At 39.8% G+C, this 22,592-nt stretch overlaps 1 protein-coding gene and 1 long non-coding RNA gene across 2 annotated transcripts in view; both read right to left on the reverse strand.

Annotated features, from left to right (window-relative positions):
- EXOC6 (exocyst complex component 6) overlaps positions 1-22,592 on the reverse strand; it is a 296,986-nt gene that overhangs the window by 266,485 nt on the left and 7,909 nt on the right. The gene's annotated exons all lie outside the window — the stretch shown is intronic.
- LOC145712497 (uncharacterized) lies at positions 5,734-22,589 on the reverse strand. The gene is made up of 2 exons (XR_014135351.1): positions 19,963-22,589; positions 5,734-19,719 (listed from the first exon to the last, which is right to left on the reverse strand). It is a non-coding gene; the product is annotated as an uncharacterized LOC145712497 (long non-coding RNA).

A 22,592-nucleotide genomic window follows, 5' to 3' on the forward strand; every position in this document is an offset into this window, starting at 1 on the left:
AAGACACCGAGTGGATGCCTAAAAGCACAGATCATAATGAACCCTATATATATTATGTTCTTTCCTATCCGTACATGCTGATAATACAGTTTAACTTATAAATCAGGCATAGTTAGAGATTAACAACAATAACAGTACAATTACAATATACTGTAACTAAAATTATGTGAATGTGGTCTCTTTCTCAAAATATCTTACTGTACTGTACTCACACTTTTTCTTGTGATGATGTGAGATGATAAAATGCCTACATGATGAGATGACTGAGGTGACTGATGTAAGCATCGTGATGTAGCATTAGGCTACTACTGACCTAACAATACATCAGATCATCACCTCTGGACCACAGCTGACCACAGGTAACTGAAACTGTGAAAAGCAAAACCATAGGAGACTAATCTACCGATAAACCAAGGCTGGACTTTTCCATTTCTTCAAACCTGTACCAGGAAATCACTCTCTAAATCATAGAAAGGAAAAGCAAGAAGAGGTGGAAAGAGGATGCATAAAGGAATATGGAAGGGTATCTCAGACTGATTTAGATCACTCTTTCCTCACTGAGAACAGATAGGGTGATAAATACCCATTCTACCAATTAAAGATGAATCTGAGTAGGGGCATCTGGGTGGATCAATAGGTTAAGTGTCTGACTCTTGATCTCAGCTCAGGTCATGATCTCACAGTTGGTGATTTCAAGCCCATGTCGGGCTCTGTGCTGACACCACAGAGCCTACTTGAGATTCTCTCTCTTGCTCTCTCTCTGCCCCTCCCCAGCTTGTGCTTGCACTCTTGCTCGCTTGCTCTCTCAAAATAAATTAAACATTTAAAAAAGTAAAGATGAATTTGAATGAACAAGTTCTTTATTTTACTTTTTTTAATTAGTTTTCTTTATTTTTAAAAGGCAGGGAGACAGACAGAGAGAGCACGAGTGGGGGAAGGGCAGAGACAGTGGGAGACACAGAATCCAAAACAGGCTCCAGGCTCTGAGCTGTCAGCACAGAGCCCCATGCAGGGCCCGAACTCATGGACCTTGAGATCATGACCTGAGCTGAAGTCGGATGCTCAACCGACTGAGCCACCCAGGCGCCCTGAGTGAACAAGTTCTTTAAAATGTTAACACCATGTTTCCAAGGAAGTTTACACCTAAGTCAAAAGAGAATAGACTCTAGGACTGCATTCAAATCCTATCTCTGCCCCCTTATTAGCTGTAAGACCTAGAGAAAATTATAGTTAACTGAGTCTCAGTTTCCTCTTGTAAAGGATGGGGATAATGACCTCTATCTTATAGGGTTGGTTTTTTTTTTTTCCCCTCTATTAATTTCTTTTAAAAAAAATTAAGACATCATATACATCACTGGTTTAAAAGATGTTATAAAATGTATATCCATGAACCGGGGCACCTGTCTGACTCAGTCAGTGGAGCATGTAACTCTTAATCTTGGGGTCAAGTTCAAGCCCCACGTTGGGTGTAGAGATTAATTTTAAAATTTTCTAAATAATATATTTATATATCTATATATACATATAGATATAATAGATAGGTAGATAGATAGATAGATAGATAGACAGATATTTTTTTTTTTATACCTGAACCTTTACACCTAGAAACCACACTCTCTTTCTGAGTTTCACTATCCTTTCAATTGTTCACAATCATTTACTCGCTTCATTTATTGGACCTATGAGCAAAGCACATGTACATCTAGCATATATTATTTTATATTCTCATGAGGAACTTGATCACTGGTTCAACTGCAGGAAACTTGCCCAGTATTTCCTACTCACTATGCATACTCCATAACAACACCATTAAGATGCATAGTGTCAACTCCCCACATGAATGTAACTTTCATTCCCAAGCTGGGATCTTTGTCATTTTTGTCTACTACTATATCCCCATCATATAAAATAGTCCTTGTCTTAAATAGGGCACTCAATAAATATCTGGTGAATGGATGAATGAATCTTTTACCTCTGTTGGGTTCTATGATAGGTACACCTTCTTCCTATTTGAGCCTTCCTATTTCCCTAAGCATGTTGAAATCTGTTTATTTCCTGAAGTTCACATGAGGCTTAAAATTGTGAAATAAAGGGAAGGATGCTTTCTGACTTTAGTCACCTTAAGAGAAGTGGCAACATGCTGAAAATGACACAAATGATAGTTCAGGCCAGGTCATGTCAAATGGACATAAGCCAAAGATTTAGTCATTCTGAATTGCCACATCTTTTTAAGACAACATAATAATAGTGACCAGGCATTGTGCTAAGTACATTACATATATGATTTCATTTACTCCTTCAAACAATCTGAAAAGACAGGTATCATTACCCCCAATTTACAGATGAAGACAGTGGGATTTAGAGAAAACAATGTATCTAAGATCAATCACCCAGATAGTAAGTAGTGGAGCCAGCACCCAACTCAGGTCTGTTGACTCTAGAAAAATGCTCTGAAATCACTTTGCCATATTGCCTTATCTGAAAGCCAAAGCCCCTGAAAATAGGAAATAGACCGGTACAGATGGGTCCAACCAAACCTAATCTTGAAGTAATCTTGACCCATGTATAAGAGATGGTCAAGATCCAAAATTCAGATTATTATTCATAGGTATCCAATACGATTAATTTCAGGTTCTCACCCAGGAAAGGGGCAGACCTTTTCCATTGACCAGCTGTTACTTATTTTAAATATCACCCCTTTGAATGACTTTTATTCACATAATATCAAAGTAGGTCACTGGAGATCAATAATATTCTACTTGAAAGCATACTTGCCAAAACATTTTTTTTTTGAGACAGAGAGAGGGCACAAGTGAGCAAGGGGCAGAGAGAGAGAGAAAAAAATCCGAGGAGGGTCTCGAGAGGGAGACAGAGGGAGAGAGAAGAGAAGCAGGGCTCACCCAAAGTGGGGCACGAACTCACCCGATGTGGGACTCAAATTCATGAACCGAGAGATCATGACGTGAGCCGAAGTCAGATGCTTAATGACTGAGCCACCCAGGAACCCCAAAATATTTTTTAACATTTTTAAAGTTTTTATTATAGAAAATTTCAAACATACCCAAAAAGAGAGAGAAAGTAACAGCTATCCCTCACTCAATGAGTTTAATCCATTCCTAAAAATGCTTCCTCTAAATAAACAAGAAAACAAATTCAGTTAAGTGTATTAGTTTGCTAAGCCTGCCATAACATACTACAGCCTGGGTGGATGAAACAATAAAAATTTATTCTCTCACACTTCTGATATAATGATAAAAAATCACCACACCAAAAGAAAGGGAGTTGTTACTATATACTAACTAATTTGGATGTAAATTAAAAAAAAAAAAATAGAAGACATTTAAAAAAAAAAAGAAAGGGAGTTGTTGCTTAAAAAGTGGTACATTTCAAGAGTCACTATAGTGAAAAGTCATTAAATGAGCAGTTGTTATATAAGTCTATACAATGAGCCTCCATGCTTCAAGTCACCGAGCTTCAATTATCAACCCATGGCCAATCCTGTTCCATCCATTCCTTCACCCAGTTTCCCCTCCCTCACCCAGATTAATTTGAAACAAGTCTAGGGGCGCCTTGGTGGCTCAGTCAGTGAAGCATCTGACTTCAGCTCAGGCCATGATTTCACGGTACATGAGTCTGAGCCCCACATCAGGCTCTCTGTGGTTAGCATAGAGCCCGCTTCAGATCCTCTGTCCCCCTCTCTCTCTGCCCCTCCCCTGCTTGTGCTCTCTCTCTCTGTCTGTCTCTCTCAAAATAAATAAATAAACTTTAAAAAAAATAAAAAAAGAAACAAGTCTGTATCATATTTCATCTATAAATTAGAATTATTTTTGGAAAAGAGACATTGATAAGCTTTGAATAGATCACATGCAAATCACAGTGAAGTAAAGTTCTACAAATACTCCCCAATATCACATCAAATTTCCTGATAAAAGACTCTTTCCATACGAAGCATTTATGGTTTAGACATGGTTTAAAAGCTCAATTCTGTCATTATTCGCTGTGTAATTTTGGCAAATTATCTAGTTTCTCTAAGCCTCAGCTCCCTCATTCAAAACATTGTTTTACTGAGTGTTTCACATTGTTGTACTGAGCAATAAAATAATATATAATGTACTTAGCATAGTCCTGCCATCATGAACACATAATAAAGGTCGCTAATTTGTTTTTCAATGTCTGGCACAGAGTAAATGCTCAATAAAGTGTTACTTACCACATGGTTGTTTCATCCTGTGACATCTGATGAACTTTGCTGGTTTGGTTATCCATGCTTGGTACTGCCAGTGAGACTGTCTGACTCTAAATCTAGAATCTTCTCCCAGGGATGGATCTTCCCTAAGTACAGCTCAGCTAACTAGTTCCTCCCCTTCTCCTCACATCCACAAGCTAGTTAAAATTGAGAGAGCAGGGGCGCCTGAGTGGCTCAGTCAACTGAGCATCCAACTCTTGATTTTGACTCAGGTCATGACTCCACGGTAGAGCTCTGCATCGGGGCTCCATGCTCAGCATGGAGACTGCCTAAGATTCTCTCTATGTCCCTGTGCACTTCTCCTCTGCTTATGCTCTCTCTCTAAAATTAAAAAAAAAAAAAAAAAAAAAAAAAAAAAAGGCAAGGAGAGCACACAACCTAGCCCTCAAGTCGGTACTTGAAAAAAAGAAAAGTCGGTAAAGCAGAAGGAAGAATTCACCAAACTACATCCGAACATGTGGAAGGTCTAGAAATAGCTCCACATACTAAGCATGAGAAGATTTTCAAAAGCAGTGTGGCAGTGTATGCAAATACGCTGCAACAGAGAAATGAGGAAAATGACAAGATGATAAAACAGCAGAGTGAGATGAAAAGGGAGACAGAGGTTAAGGAAACAAATCAAGGGCCAAAGCAATACTACTGAAGAGTTTTTTTAATTTTTTTTTTTTTTTTTTTTTTTGAGAGAGAGAGAGAACACATGTGAACAAGTGGGGGAGGGGCAGAGACAGAGGGAGAGACAGAATCCCAAGCAAGCTCTGTGCTGATAGCTCAGAGCCCGAGACGCGGGGCTCCAACTCACAAACCGTGAGATCATGACCTGAGCCGAAATCAAGAGTCGGATGCTCAACCGACTGAGCCACCCGGGTGCCCCACTACTGAACTATTAAGAAAATACGAACTAGGCTCTTTCATGTCAAAAACCAAAGGAGCAATATCTACCAAGTTTTGAGAAAAAGTGTGACTCAAGATTTTATATCCAGCCAGGCTATTTTGCCAAGGAAATGGAAAGATATTCTCAAGAGTACACAATATCAAGGAATACAGTTACTATAGACTCTTTTTGGGAAGGGGGGTTACTTGATGATGAAATCCATACACAAACCAGAGAAGAATTAAAGCAAAGAACTCCAGAATGAAGAAGATATGATTAAAAAAAAAAAAAAAAAAAAAAAAAAAACAACTGATGCAGAACACTGAATTCACTTAAATATAGAACAAAGATTAACCAACTGTGGAAATTATGGTTACAAAACAGAATGTAAATATTAAAAACCATAACCACATAAAAATGAAATGAACCAACTAGACTCAGCAGAGGAAAGAGGAGACAGAGGACTTTTTGGTGTACTAATGTTCTTAGCTGTCCTAGGAGAGCGTGAAAGATGCTCTCTAAAAGTGCAACGTGAAAGTGAAAAATAAAAAAACCATGATGACTCAAAACTCTCAATGTTTATTATAATTTTTTCTAAATGTTAGGAGTATCTTTATTTTTTTTAAATATATGAAATTTACTGTCAAATTGGTTTCCATACAACATCCAGTGCTCATCCCAAAAGATGCCCTCTTCAATGCCCATCACCCACCCTCCCCTCCCTCCCACCCCCCATCAGCCCTCAGTTTGTTCTCATTTTTTAAGAGTCTCTTATGCTTTGGCTCTCTCCCACTCTAACCTCTCTTTTTAGGAGTATCTTTAAAGAACTAATGTTCCTTGTAATAAACAAACACTTAAAGTTCAATTCCTTCACTTTCACTTTTGTTCCAGCTTCATTTCAGTTCCTTTCTCTTTAGTCAAATTTAAATAGGATTAAATTTAATATCGTTATTTTGGCATATCTAGAATGACTCCATTCCTGACTAGCAATCTTTTTTTCTGTTTGTACACAGCACGTTTGAGGCAATGTTCTCTTATAACAAGGGTTAATGGCAGATTTGGGGGTAATTTTTCACTTTTTCCTATCTGTTGCTATATTCTTCTTTTTCTTCTTCTCCTCCTCCTTAGTCTTCTCCCACTCCTCCTTCTCCCCACCCTCTCCTTCCCCTCCTTATTTTTTTAATGTTTTTTTTTTGTTTGTTTCTGAGAAAAAGAGACAGACGGACAGACAAAGCACTAGCAGGGGAGGGTCAGAGAAAGAGAGGGAGACACAAAATCCAAAGCAGGCGCCAGGCCCCAAGCTGTCAGCACAGAGCCCGACATGGTGCTCGAACCCACAAGCTGTGAGATCATAACCTGAGCTGAAATCAGACACCCAACCAACTGAGCCACCCAGAAGCCCTTCCTTCTTCTTCTTTAAAGTGGATCTGCACTATGTTTACAAAAAAAGCAATCAGTATTCTAAAAAGTAAAAGTGAACAGGAATAGAGTTGGGTCAACGCACAGAATCTTTGCCAGGATGCACCATAGATACGACTTTAACAACCCTTATTTAGCAACATAAATGCTTTGTGAAGGGAAAACACCAGTTGTAAAGAAAATGACATGCAAGCAGTAGCAGTAAAGAGGATAATGGACAAGGCACTGAGAGGGCGACCTGGAAAGGTTGCACAGGTTTTGGTTTGTGAGTCACAAGACCTTAGTTCTTGTTCTGGTTCAAGCACTTATGCTTCGTGTGACCTTGGATAATCTCACTGTCGCCTTGGATACGTCACTGAGCCTTTCTGAGCACCAAGTCCGATACTGCAATATATTCCCATTTATTTCTTTTAAGTATATTTGTTTATTTTTGAGAGAGAGAGAGAGAGATCATGTGCCCACAAGTAGGGGAGGGGCAGAGAGAGAGAGGGAGAGAGAGAATCCCAAGCAGGCTCCACACTGTCAGCGCAGTGCTGACACAGGGTTCAATTTCATGAATGGTGAGATCATGACCTGAGCCAAAATCAACAGTCAGACCCCTAACCAACTGAGTTAGTTACCTAAGTGCCCCCACAACATATTCCTATTTCTCATGAAAAAGTAGGCATATGTGTTTTTAGGTAAAATATCATGATATTTAAATTCAGGGAATGCATCAAAATATTCTCAACACTTATAGACTAAACAGAGCATATCTGAAGTCATATTCATCCTTGGGGGCTTACCACATGGTGACCAACATCATTCACATACTCCATCAGTGGACAAAGTTGGACCTAATGGAAGCTTTCCAGTAGTCTGCTGGAGCCAGCTCCTACAGACTAACAAGAGCCAGTTATATGATTCAATGACATCACGTTGGTGGCTAAGGTCACATACTGACACCATGGGAATCAGAAAATGCTACAGATAAGCCCCCTGCCTCCCATCATAACTAAAGCATTTACTATAATACTACTGTAGCTACCTGTCCCAGCTGATCCTAGGGTTACTGTATTGTATGTCAGAGCCAGAAGAGATCTAAGATATCCTGCAGGAAATGAAAAGCTAATCAATCTGGTGGCTAAGGCAAAAAGGCAGAAATTTAATCGAAAGAAGGATTGAACTACCAAACCTTAGGGAAACCAGAAATGTGGCCCTCTGATTAGGACAAGAAAAGACATAGGACTGTTTGCCACCCAGAATCCCTCTCTCTCCATCACTAGTGTTGGCCTCTCCCTGGGTGTTAGCTTTTTTTCTTTCAGCTTTTCCTCTGTGGCAAGATCAAGGCTAGGGGTAGCAAAGAGAAGCACTTGCTCTGGAAGAGCACAGATCTGCCACTGGTACCTTCTTCTTCTGGGCTGAGGGAGTCCCACACCAGCAGCTTAGGTAGGAAACATAGGCTTGGTTTCAGCCCTCGCTGGTTTCCACCTGGGTGCCTGGGCATAGTGCACAAATTGCACAACTATACACAATGGCCTCATATGAACACATTCTCCAAAAGTGGAACTTTTCAATAAGCTTTAGCTAAGATGTTGATGTAATGATGTTTAGAGTGTGATGAAAATACAATAGGGAAGGAAGCGTTAGTTTGTTCAAAACAGAGCTGACACGGCGCCTGGGTGGCTCAGTCGGTTAAGTGTCAGACTTCAGCTCAGGTCATGATCTCACAGTTCGTGGGTTCAAGCCCCATGTCAGGCTCTGTGCTGATAGCTCAGAGCCCAGAGACTGTGTCAGATTCTGTGTCTCCAGCTCTCTCTGCCCCTCGCCCTCTCTCTCTCTCAAAAATAAATAAACATTAAAATTTTTAAGTAATAAAAAAATAGAGCTGATAGTTACACTTGGAAATCCAAGAGAAGGAGGCTCCCCTCGCCCTCCACCATTTTATAAAACTTTGTATTTGAGGATAATTTTAGATCTAAGAAAAATTACAAAGTCAGAGTTCCCACCCCAAGAAATGAAATGACCAGAGGAACTGCTTTTGTAACCTTATTGAAACTTCCAAAAGTATAAACATACAATTCCACTTTCTATTTAGTCCATTAGCAAAAAAAAAAAAAAAGGGAGGGGGTGTGAAGGCTGGGTTTAAAGTGCAGAATCTTGTGCTAAATTTATTCAAAATTTGTTTTGAAATAGTCACCAAGTGGTTACTTCCCCATACTTATCTCCATATAGTATCTTATATTGAAAATAAAGCCAAAGGAAGGAAAAGACTATTAGTAATTATGACAAGGGCAGTTCGTTCATTACCTTCATTCATTTGACAAGATGTCCACAATTTTTGATATGCCTCAAGCATATTAAGATAGAGGGCATAGAGTGATGTGGAAGATAAGCACCATCCTTACTCTAACGGAGCTTCTAGTTTAATGGAGACAGGCAAATACAAAGGTCTAGGGTACACAGGAAAGGAACACAAATTTGTGACATAGAATGACTGGGTAGGACCTGAGACAAACCAAAAAAATGTACTAAATAAAGTTCTTCAAGTTTAATTTTAAGAAAAGCAAAAAATATCTATGTGGGCCATGGAATACATCTGTAGGTACATTAGGCTCACACACCATTTGAAACATTAAATGAATTGCAAAAATAATTATGTAAGTGGAAGTAAAGACTATCTTTTTAAGTCTATGATGCCGTGAGGAAGTGCAGTAATGGCTTCTGACCAATTCCTGAAGAAATTACATTTTCTCAGAGATGTAAAAGATTAGTAGAAGTTAGGCAGTAAGGATTGGGGAAAGAAGATTTAAGATAAATGTAACAGTAGAGGAGATAGGATATTTGAAGTTTTGATACGATTGAAGGCCAGAGAATAAGGGGAAAAAGTCAAGAGATGAGCTGAAGAAGTTTCAGGGGCCAGATAATGACAGATTGCATAGGCTGTATTGAGAATTTCCAACTTTACTCTAAAACTAATCAATATTCATTAAAGGATTATAAACAAGGGAGTGATGTGTTCTTGCATGTATAGTTACAAGACTACTCTGGTTGGAATGTCTGGTTGGAATTGATTGGAGAGAGAGGTCAAGATTGGATGTGGTTGGAACAGTCAGGATGCTAATGCAGCAGTTCAGGTGAGATGTGTTGGACTTGAACCAAGGGGTTAATGGTCAAAATGGAGAGATTTTTTTTTTAATGTTTATTTATTTCTGAGACAGAGAGAGACAGAGCATGAGCGGGAGAAGGGCAGAGAGAGAGGGAGACACAGAATCCAAAGCAGACTCCACGCTCTGAGCTGTCAGCACAGAGCCCGATGTGGGGCTCAAACCCACAAATTGTGAGATCATGACCTGAGCTGAAGTCGGTCACTCAACCGACTGAGCCACCCAGGCACCCTGGAGAGATTTTTTTTTTTTTAATGTTTATTTATTTATTTTTGAGAGACAGAGAGATATACAGCCAGCAGAGGAGGGGCAGAGAGAGAGGGAGACAGAATCCCAAGCAGGCACCCCACCATCAGTGCAGAGCCCCACATGGGGCTCAAACTCACAAACTGTGAGACCATGACCTGAGCCAAAACCCAGAGTTGGATGCTCAACCAACTGAGTCACCCAGGCACCCCAAAATGGAGAGACATTTTATCATTTGGGATTAGCAATAGCTGGGACAGAAAACTCCAAATTACAATGGCTTGGACAGACAGATGTTTATGTCCGTCTCATATAACTGAAGTCTACACATAGTCAACCTAGAATTAGATTGGTGGCTCCACAATTTCCAAAGGACCAGATTCCCTCTATCTTGTTTCTCAACATGTGACTTCCACCGCCTAGTCCAAGATGGCTGCTCTGACTCCAATCATACTGTTTGCATTCCAGCCTACATGAATGAGAAAGGGAAAAAAAAAAAGGTATGTCCCCTCCCCTTAAGAGCATTTTTAGAAATGAAGCATGACACTTTTAGTTACAATTCATTGGAAAGAACTCACATGGGCCCCATCTGGTTGCAAGGAGTGTTGGGAAATAAAATGGTTACTCTAGAGACTACAGATCCAGCTGAAAATCAAGAGTTCTATGACCCAGGATGAAAGGAACAACAAACATTTGGGAATAGACAACATCTTCTGAAATAGAAGTAGACGAAGTTGAGATATGTTTTAGAGATAAAATTAACAGGATTTAATGATCAATTTAACTGGGGATGGGGGGTGAAGAGAAGAAACAAACCTGATTTCCATTATTCTGTCATAATCAACTGGATAAGTGGTATTGCTTTTCTGGAAATGGAGAAATGAAAAAAGTAACAGATTTGAGACAAGGAATAAGAATTAACTGCTGGGAACATGTCCATCTAGCTGGCAAAATTATAAGGGAAACAACTTATCAGTGTTCTTGTATACCCTTTCAGGGATGTTGTATGCCCATAGATGTTCTATGCCATACAGGCATGTGTGTGTACATCTGTGACCTGGGTGTGTACACACACATGTGCACAACACACACACTTTTTTTTTTTTTACAAAAATGATAGTTTTCAATTATACCATTACACACCTTGAATTTTTCACTATGTGTGCCAACAACATAGATTTATCATATTTTGGGCATTTGTCTTTCAAATCATGCAAGAAATTAAAAGTACAGTTACAAATTAAAATGCAATAATATTGGCTTTTTATTTACTTGTGTAATTACATTTACCCAAGATTTTTATTTCTTTGTATGGCTGAAAGTTGGACCTGAGAACTCCCTTTAACATTTCCTGTAGGGCAGGTCTATTCTTTTTTTTTTTTTTTTTTTAATGTTTATTTATTTTTGAGACAATGAGAGAGACAGAGTGCAAGCAGCGGAGGGGCAGACAGAGGGAGACACAGAATCTGAAGCGGACTCCAGGCTCTGAGCTGTCAGCACAGAGCCCGTCGCCGGCTCAACTCACAAACCTCGAGATCAAGACCTGAGCCGAAGCTGGACGCTCAACCGACTGAGCCACTCAGGCGCCCCAGGGCAGGTCTATTCTTAACAAACTCCCTCCGCTTTTATTTGTCTGGTAATGTCTTAATTTCTCCTTCATTCTTGAAGGATAGTTTAGCCAGATATAGACTCTTGATTTTCCCCAGCACTTTAAATATTGCCTACTGCCTAAGAAATTGGCTAGTGTTATTAAGAATCCCTTGAACACGAGTTTCTTTTACTGTTTTCCAAGATTCTGTCTTTGTTTTAATTATAATGTGTCTCAGTATGAATTTCTTTGAGCTTACCATACTTGGAGTTTGTTGAGCTTCCTGGACATATAGAGTCATCAAACTGGGAAGTGTTTGGTCGCTATTTCTTTAAGTAATCTCTCTGCCCCTTTCTCTGTCTCCTCCTTCTGGGACTCCCAAAACATATATGTTGGTTGGCTTGATTGTACCATAGGTACCTTGGGTTCTGTTCACTTTTCTTTTTTTTTTTTTGTTCTTTCTGCTTCTCAGTATATATAATTTCAATTGTCCTATCATTAAGTTCGTTTATTTGTTTCTTCTCTCTGCTCAATCTGCTGTTGAATACCTCTAGTGATTTTTTTATTTCAGTTACTGTACTTTTCAGCTCCAGAATTTCTATTTGGCTCCTCTTTATAGCTTGTATTTCTTTATTGATATTTTCATTGTATTTATACATTATTTTTCTGATTTCTTTTAGCTCTTTGAGCATATTTAAGACTTAATTTTGGGATGCCTGGGTGGCTCAGTCGGTTAAGCGTCCAACTTCAGTTCAGGTCATGGTCTCATGGTTCATGAGTTTGAGCCCCGCATCAGGCTCTCCATTGACAGCTCAGAGCCTGGAGCCTGCTTCAGATTCTGTGTCTCCCTCTTTCTCTGTCCCTCCCCTACTCATGCTATCTCTCTCTCTTTCTCAAAAATAAATAAACATTAAATTTTTTAAAAATCCTTTGTCTAATAACTCTAATATCTGGTCTTCTGTCAATTTATTTTTATCTCTTAAGTAGACCATACTTTGCTGTATCTTTGTATAATTTTGTGATTTTTTTCATAGAACATTGTACATTTGAATATTATAATATGGTAATTCCGGATATCAGATTTTCCTCCTTCTCCAGTGTTTACTGTTCTAGATTGTTGAGGACCACTGCTGTCCATTTGTCTGTGATTTTTCCAAACTATTTTTTGTAGAGACTGTATTCTTTATTGTATATGGTCACTGAAGTCTCTGTTCCTTACCTGCATTCAGCTAGTCCTTCAAAATAGATTTCTTTGGAGTGCCTGGGTAATTCAGTCAGTTAGGCCTCCAACTTAGGTTCAGGTCCTGATCTCATGATTTGTGGGTTCAAGCCCCACACTGACAGCTCAGAGCCTGGAGCCTGCTTCAGATTCTGTGCCTCCCTCTCTCTCTGCTCCTCCCTCCCAAATAAACATTAAAATTTTTTTTAAAAAGAAAGGAAGAAAGAAAGATATCCCTGATGCCAAGAGTTTAAAAACCAAACAAACAAAAAATAAATATCTCTCGCATTCTTTGCAGATTGGCTATGTTGGGGCACTCTTTAATGCTTAGGCAGGCTACTTACAACACTGCCTTAGCCTTCACCTGCTACTTGCAACAAACCTAAAGATCATCCAGAGTTGAAAGCTAGGGTCTTCCTGGGTCTTTTCTGAGGATGTGTCTTGTCTCGGGCATGCGCGTGGCTTTCTAAATTCCCCAGTATGTACACAGGCTTTTCTGAATAACCTAAGTTTCAAAAAAAAATCTCTCCCAGCTTGCCTCCCAAGTCTTAGGCGGTCTATTGTATGTCTCAACTTTAATCTTTTTGCCCGAAGAAGCTGCAGGGTGGTTGTTGTTTTGATTTGTTTGTTTGTTTTTAATACCTTACAATGTCTGCGCTATGTCCACCATTCTTCTGTCCTGAGTAATCTCTGAGTTAGATGAAACACAGACATACCTTGTGTTAATTAGTCCTTCAGGTAGCCTTCAGGGTAGAGCAGACAAACACAATGACTTGCTAATAAGGTGTGCTCTGCTCTCTCTAGAACCAAGGCCAAGGTTCCACACTGGGAACTCAAGTTGCTATCTTCAAGACTGTCACTTTAGTAGGGAGGTGTGAGGCAAGGGCAAGGGCAAGGGCAAGGAAAAATGCCACAGAGATTTCCTATCCCTTTTAGGTTCTTTTTCTTGATTCAACATTTGCTTCATTGCTCTAAATTGTTTACTATTTTCCTGAGTTCTGACAAAGTTGGTTTTACCAGTTTCTGATATTTTTTTATATTTCTGTGGAGGGATGGGTGTTTGGAGTTGCCTACACCATGCCAATGATATCACCTTTTGGTAAGCTTTTTAATTCTGAGATAATTTCAGACTTAAATTAAAAAAGTTGCAGAAGTAGTAAAAAAAAAAAAAAGAATTCCTACACTGTTCCTATAGCTTTCCCAAATGTTAACATCTTTTATGACCAAAAAAAAAAAAAAAAAATCAAAACCATGAAATTAGTATTGATACAATACTATTAGCAAGTAGGGGGTGCCTGGATGGCTCAGTAGGTTAAGGCTCTGACTCTTAATTCCTGCTCAGGTCATGATCTCACAGTTCATGGGACTGAGCCCCACATCAGGCTCCAAGCTGATAGCACGGAGCCTGCTTAGGATTCTCTCTCTCCTTCTCTCTCTCTCTCTATGCCCCTCCCCTGCTCATGCACAGGGTGTGTGCTTGCTCTTTCTCTCAAAATAAATAAATAAACAAACATTAATTTATTTAATAAATTATTCGAAAGTATTCAAATGCTTCCAATTATCTTACTAATGATCTTTTTTTGGGTCCAGGATGGAATCCAGATCATTCATTTCATGTAGTTTTCATGTCTCCTAAATTTCCCCAATTTGGAAGAATTCCTATCTTTCTTTGTCTTTCATGACCTTGACATTTTTGAAGGGTACCATCTACTCATTTAAAGAATGTCTCTCAATCATATTTCCTAGTGGTTAAATTCAGGTGTATATTTTTTAAAAGAATACCACATAAGTAATACCGTACCCTTCTTGTTGCATCCTATCAGGAAGCATATGATGTTTATATTGCAGAGATAGTTTAGAGAGTTCTCAGCCTGTTTCCCCTAATGTCAACATCTTACATAAACATGGCATCTTCATTAAAACTACAAAATTAACATTGGTTATGAACAGTACTATTAACTATAGACATTACTTGGATCATCAGTTTTTCCACTGTCCTTTTTCCGTTACAGGACCCAATTCAGAACCTCACGTTGCATTTAGAGGTAGCTCCTTTTTTATGTGACTACTCTCCCACTAACTCATAGCACAGAAGTCTCACCCCTTCCCTCTCTACATTAGAACCTCAATTCACTGATAATATGGTTACCAATGGCTACCAAGTTTCATTTCTCACATCTCCCCACCACAAGAGAGGAACTGCCCATATTGTCTGTGGTTCACATTAAAAAATCCTAAAGAAGGATTTTGATTGGATTGACTTGTGACAAATGGCTTCCACTAGAAAAATCAGATATGGCTGAGAAAGGAGTGTCTCATAATATAACATGGCTACTGAGGGCCTACGCTAAGGGAGTAAAGCTATTCCGGGAGAAGGGAAATCATTGTAAACTGGGCAGTGACCTCAGTTGATAGAAACCAATTAGCCCATTCACCTCATTTCACAGATGAAGAAACTGAAATCTGAAGAAATAAGTAACTTTCCAATGGCCCAGAGCTAGTCCTTAGCAAAATGAAGGCTAAACCTAGGCCTCCTAATTCCCAGTCCTAGACATTTGCCTCTATGTCCCTAGAACTACCATGATTGTGGAACTAATCCCAGGAATTAAAGAATCTGAAATTAGAAGCAACCTCAAAGTTTATCTAGCTCGTACTGATGTATGAATTTCCCAGTGTAACCAAGCTAACTTCAGAGTAATGGAAGCTATTCCTGTTTATTTTCCTCTAATATTGGGATTTCAAAATAAATTCACATTCAGCAGTTAGGATGCAAACTGTTGGGTGAGGCAGGAGAGGGGAGGAGAAGGATACCCTCAGCAGGTCTGTTAAACAACCTAGACTAAAATCATATAATACAACACCACACAGAATGTAAAAGAGAATAAAGAGATCTGCATGTGTGTTGACACAGGGAGCTGTTTCACAAGTCCTAAGTGGAAAACCAAATTCAAGTAAAAGGTGTGACTAGTGTAAATGTATTTATGTGGGAGACACCACACTGTTAACAGTCTTTATCAATGGTAGGTGGGATTACAGAATATTTTTTATTTTCTTCATTATACTTTCCTATCATTTGAATTATTAAACAAGTATGAACTGAAGATATTATACTGAGTGAAAGAAGTCAGACACAAAAGATCACAGCTATATGAATCCATTTGTATGAAATGTCCAGAATAAGCAAGTCCATAGAGACAGAAAGCAGATTAGTGACTGTCAGGGGCTGGTGTGAGGGAGGAAACGCAAATAAATTGCTTACCTTTGTTATGTCAGTTCATCTATAAAATAAAAAGAGTTGAAGCGGCTGGGTCTCTAAAATCTACTGAGGCTCTACCATTATGATTCTAGACACATTCAACTTTTATTCATTCTCTTGTAATTCAGGCTGACTGCATAAGCTATTTCTCTGACATCATATCACTGACTACTATTAAGAGGGAAGAAGAGGAGGGGCGCCTGGATGGCTCATCAGTTAAGTGTACAACTCCTGATATCAGCTCAGGTCCTGATCTTGCAGTCATGAGATTGAGCCTCATGTCAGGCTCTCCACACTGAGCATGGAGTCTGCTTGGGATTCTCTCTTCCTCTCCCCTCCTCACTCTCTCTCTCGAAATAAATAAATAAACATTAAAAAAAAAAAAGAGGAAAGAAGAGGTAAACCACTACTTTCAAAGATCACAAATGTATAGATTCATCTAAGTCCAATAATGAATGTCAAATGATTACAGAAAGGAGCAAGAAAGTCAGACGAGTAAAAGGTAATGGTCATAGGTAACATGTATTGAGTATCTTCCATGGGCCAGGCACTGTGCTAAATGCCTTATGAATTTTATTCATAGTTTCACAGGCAGTCCTTAGAAGAAAACTGAAATTCCAAAAGGGTAAGTAACTTTCCCAAGGATACACAACTAGTAACAGGCAAAGTGGTGTTGAAACTCAGGCCTATTAATACTCCAAAGTCCGTGTTCCTTCCACTTACTCATGCTGTTTTCCAAAAAGAAAAAGGACTCAAGGAAAATGAGCTGGTACCAAAGGCAAGGAAATGCAAAAGCAAACAGGAAAGAAAAGACAAAGAAAAATGAAAAGGAAATGATCAGTAAAAATCCAGGATTATCCCGATGCTTGAGAGTGGATCCTCTGTAGGCCAATATTCATGCTGATCCTCTGGGACACCTTCTGTATAATTATGATAAACTTTTCTTTTACCATAATCAGCTAAAAAAAAAAAAAAAAAGCTTCAGTAAGTTTAAAGATTCTTGTAACTATATTTCCATGAAGGAAAGTCTAAAAATCACTGGATTGAATATTATTGATTGGATATTATTTTGTCCTTTCCTTTTAACAAAGAAAGAGCTAAAGAGAAAAAGAAGCAGCTTCCAAAATAGATAAAGGAGGGGTAAATAAAAATAATCAGAATCAGTTGAAAGAATATGTAATATTTGGAGGAAAAATATTTAAAGTAAACAAATGTACAAATAACTAAGATAAAGAATCAAAGAATTAGGTAAAATTACTATCAAGTAATTTTAAAGAAGTGAGGGAGAAGTAGAGACCAACTGTGGTTTTCCCAGCATGAGAGCTGCTTGATAAAGGGCATTTAAAATCTGCGGAACAAGGGGCAAAGCATGTCCCAGACTTTGATTTGCAAAGGACAGCAGACCACTTGCTGGTAAAAGTCATTTAGCAAAAATCAGGGAACAGCCAGTGGACAAACTGGCTGATGAGTCTGCAGGGAATGATTATTTCATTATGGAACCAAAGAAGGAAATGGAAAAGAGAAGGTGGTCAACCCTCCAAGAATGGCAGATTTGACCACCAGCCAGAGGAAAAATACTTCAGAAATAAGGTACTTTCTCTGAGTGAACCAGTTTTCAAATTAAACTTATCAAGTAAGGAAGGAAGTCCTCAAATAAAGGAAAGAGAAAGAACAAATAGCATGCATAAAACCAGAGTCAGAAAAGACCACTACATGTGATTTCATTTCTTGAGGCAGCCCAATCAACGAACTACCAGGTCTGAAATCTAAACCAAAGGACTGCTCATCAAGCTGGCTGCCTTTAGGGCTACGCCTGGAGCCTTTCCATCCATATTGGAAAGGAAGAAGTAAAATTATCTGTATCCACAAACAACATGATCACATATGTAGAAAAGACTGAGGAATCTACAAAAAAATCTAGTAAAACTAATAGCAAGGTCACAGGACACAAAGTCAACATACAAAAATCAATTATGTTTCTAAACATTTTTTTGTTTTGTTTTTTAATTTGAGAAAGAGAGAGAGTGCAGGGGAGGGCAAAGAGAGAGGGAGAGAGAGAATCTTAAGCAGGTTTCACACTCAGCACAGAGCCCAACATGGGGCTTGATCCAGTGGCCCTGGGATCATGACTTGAGCTGAAATCAAGAGTCGACGCTCAATCAACTAAGCCACCCAGGCACCCCCAATTATATTTTTATATACAAGCAACAAAAAACTGGAAATGAAATTTTTTTAGGTCTATGTACAACAGCATACAAAAACATAAAATGGGGATACATTTAAATAACAGCTGTGTAGGATTCTCTAAGGTTAAAAGTGAAAGTGAATACTTTTAGCCTAATAAGCACTCAGCTATCACAGTAACTATTGTGATGTAGGGAACAGGATTAAGAGGGAAGAAGAGGGGACTGACTTTTGTTTGAATTTTCATTTTGGGGTTGTCAAGTTGAGAAATTAGAACAGATCAAGGCAGAAGGATAAAGATGAGCTAAGTGATTCTGGAACTCAGCCTTCCATGTCCATAACCTCAGTTTAATAAAAATCAAGAGTTTTGGTATCCAGAACATACCACTGAGACTCTGGGAGTAGAAAAGGTGAACCTGAGGACGTATCTTAGTCCGATTAAAATATAATTTTCTTGGGGCACCTGAGTGGCTCAGTCAGTTGAGGTCCGACTTAGGCTCAGGTCATGATCTCCTGGTTCATGAGTTTGAACCCTGCATCAGGCTCGCTGCTGTCAGCATAGAGCCCACTTCGGATCCTCTGTCACCCTGTCCCTTTGCCTCTCCCCTGCTCATGTGCACACGCATGCTCTCTCTCTCTAAAAACTGAATAAGCATTTTTTTAAGTTTATTTGTTTACTTTGAGAGAGAGGAGGAGAACACAAGGAGGGAAGGGGCAGAGAAAGAAGGAGAGACAGAATCCCAAGCAGGTTCTGCTGTCAGCACGCAGCCCAATGTAGGGCTCGAACCCACAAACTGTATGATCATGACCTGAACCGAAATCAAGAGTCAGATGCTTAACCAACTGAGCCACTCAGGTGCCCCAAAGATTTATTTTTAAAAGAAGGTAATTTTCATCTCACAAAGATGTAATTAAGATCAGATTTCTCTTTCCTCTGAGACCACTGACTTACAAGAAATAAGTAAAGCAAAAATAAGCTATAACTACTACTTCCCATTGGCTCTCTGCCCAGTAGGGAGAAGAGGGAGGTCCCTACTCCAAAAGTAGTGAAGGAGGTTGTAGCTTCCCATCCCTTCAGTCAGAACTCAGCACCCATTTAAAAGGGTAGGTATTGTTATAGCCACCTGTGGGCCCCTCATCCCCTCTGGAGAGGTCCAGAAATTCTGCCAGAAGATCGCAACTGGCCTAACAGTGGCTTCACAGACCAGGTAAAGTCCAACCACCTCTTGCTGCCCAGAGGAGAAAGCCATGCGCTATTCTGCTTTGGGGGTTTAAGCAGGATATTATGACTTACTGAGAGTGGCCAGATATTAAGGAGCTGGTCTGCCCATGCTCAAGTCATACACTGATCCTTTAAAGATTCACCATTCAAAGCCAAAGATAATCTTGTATTTCAGGTATTGAGCATTCAGGTATTTAGGTATTCAGAATTTGTGCCTACATTCAAATTGTTGCACTATAATCAAATTGCATCTGCCTGATTCAACTAATTCAGGAGATGGCATGGAGACTAATCTCATTAAAAATGGCAGATGTTGGGGCGCCTGGGTGGCGCAGTTGGTTAAGCGTCCGACTTCAGCCAGGTCACGATCTCGCGGTCCGTGAGTTCGAGCCCCGTGTCAGGCTCTGGGCTGATGGCTCGGAGCCTGGAGCCTGTTTCCGATTCTGTGTCTCCCTCTCTCTCTTCCCCTCCCCCGTTCATGCTCTGTCTCTCTCTGTCCCAAAAATAAATAAAAAATGTTGAAAAAAAAAATTAAAAAAAAAAAAAATGGCAGATGTTGGGGCACTGGGGGGCTCAGTCATTAAGCGTCTGACTTCCAGTCAGGTCATGATCTCACAGGTGGTGAATTCGAGCCCATTGGGCTCTGTGCTGCTGGTGCAGAACCTGCTTGGGATTCTCTGTTCCCCTCTCTGTCCTTCCTCCACTTGCATGCACACACTTTCTCTCTCTCTCAAAATAAATAAATATATTCTTTTTAATGGCAGATGCATGGGTATCATAGCCTGAAAAGGGGCATGTGACTCAATCCCGGCCAGTGGGACCTGGGTAGGGGCAGATATCTGCAGGCAAGCTAGTTGGAAGTTTTCCTTAATGATCAAAAACGAAGCTTGAGAATTGGGGATAGGTGAGCCTTTTTTGGACCTGTGGAGATAGCTGTCTACAATGTGATGACCGGAACTATGGCAGCCATTTCGAAACCACAAAAGCACAAGCTGAGTAAAACATAGCAGCAGAAGTATCTGCGCCCAAGACTGCTAAGCCACTGCCCAACTCGGGAATACCTTATCTTTAGATATCATATTCTAGAATAATAAACAATAAATACAAGTAAGCATTCTGAAAACATCCTAACTGCTGCACAGATCAATAAGAAAAAGACAACTCATCGGGGCACCTGGGTGGCTCAGTCGGTTGAGCATCTGACTTCCGCTCAGGTCATGATCTCACGGTTCGTGGGTTCGAGCCCCACCATCGGGCTCTGTGCTGACAGCTCAGAGCCTGGAGCCTGTTTCAGATTCTGTGTCTCCCTCTCTCTCTGCCCCTCCCCGACTCGCGCTCTGTCTCTGTCTCAAAAATAAACAAACATGAAAAAAAGAAAAAGACAACTCAACAGAAAAATGGATAAAGGATACAAACAGAAAACTCTCATAAGAGGAAATATGGATAGTCAAAAAAACATTCTAAAAGATGTTCAACATTGCTAATAGTAAAAGCAACACCAATGAACAAGTTTTTTGCCCAGTAGACTTACAAAATTTAGTAATACTAGAGTTGGTAAGTATTTGAGGAAACAGGCCTTCTCAGATTTCTTAGCAGATCACAAACTGGTCCACTGATACACAATTTAACATAGTTTATGAAACTTTGAAATGTGCATCCCCTTCAACCCAACAATTCTACAGAAATACTCACACATGCACACAAAGATGTTTGTACAAGGATGTTCAGTATTGCACTGCTTGTTAAGCCAAAGAAAAAAATCTTAAATAGTGCAAGGTCCATGAGGAATCGAGTAAATATAGTCCACTCTACTGTGGAATAGCCACAGTCATACAAAATAATGGAGTAAATCTGTCTATGCTGGCATTTCAATCTATTCAACATATACTGTTAAGGAAAACACACAAATTACAGAAGAGTAGGTATGCATCCCATTCTCATTTTTTTTGTGTGAGGTAAAAAATGTTTTTATATGCACTGAAATAAATCTGAGACAGTATATAACAAAGAATTATCACTAGGAGGTTAATATGAAGCCCTTCAATTTTAAATTTGACATATTTCTGTGTTTAGGAGCTTGTGTGTGGGGGGGGGGGGGGTGTGTGCACGCACGTGTGTATGCATGTATTGCTTTTGCAATTAGAAAAAAAATGTATTTTAATATGATCAACCAAAAGAAAGACCTGGTTTTCCACTAGCATTCACTACTGTTCCAAGAGAGTTGTAGGCAAATGTCTCAAGTCTTCCCAGAGCCCAAGATGCTAGATTCCAGCCTGGGAATCTGTCTCTTGTGCAGAGCTTGAAGGTGACATGAGACTGGCCCTCCGGTCACGAACGGGAGCTCCAAGAGACAGCATCCAAGGACAAAAGCTAAAGAGATAGCCAAAGAGCTCACCCCATGGGGCCAGGCAGAGAGGCAAAATCCACTGGATGAGAACCTCTGACACCAAGCCAAAGCCAGCTGGCACTGAATGGAAGGTGTCTGTGGCTCTGAAGTGATCTGAACAGCTGAGGTGGAGTGTGGCTCACAGGGCATCTGCCACCTCAGAAGCCGGAAGGGAGGAAACCATCAAGGTAGGGAGCCATCAGTGAATAACCAGAGTATAAAGAAGCAATAAAGCATTATGCTTGTTTCAATTTCCTATTTAGAATGGTTTCAGACTTTCAAAAAGGAAAAGAAAAAACATTTACCTTCTTAAATTATAAAGTTTTTTAGGTGTAATTTAATTTCTTTCCAGTCATAGGTCTGTGAAAATTTGCATACTGCCATGATGCAAATAATTTTTTTTTTTTTTTCAGAGCACCTCATTATACTCCACTGGCTTGGAAGGATTTTATAAAATCAAGCCTATCCCTCTTCCTTTGACATATGATTTTGGTAACTGATCACCATAGCAGACAGTTGCTGCAAGATGGTACCCCCAACTCCCAAAACATTCGTCTGGGAGGAAGAAGTTCCCTTCCCCATTTCTATCCCCCGAAAGCTGTTTGTCTGAGCCCTCTAGGGCAGGCAGCCATCGCCCAGTGCAGCAGAGCAGGGTGAGAAGTCCTTTTTAGGCAAGATATTAAAAGGAGTTGGCTGAGCAGATCTAAAACCCTTGGTCAACAGGGCGGGGCCAGCCCCGGGGCAGAAGTATTACTTCACAGTTGCATTGGCTTCCTGTGGCTGCCAATAGAGGCGGCATCTGGCAGCCA

This window comes from Panthera onca, chromosome D2, assembly GCF_046562875.1.
Source record: "Panthera onca isolate mPanOnc1 chromosome D2, mPanOnc1 haplotype 2, whole genome shotgun sequence".
NCBI classification, from domain to species: Eukaryota; Metazoa; Chordata; class Mammalia; order Carnivora; family Felidae; genus Panthera; species Panthera onca.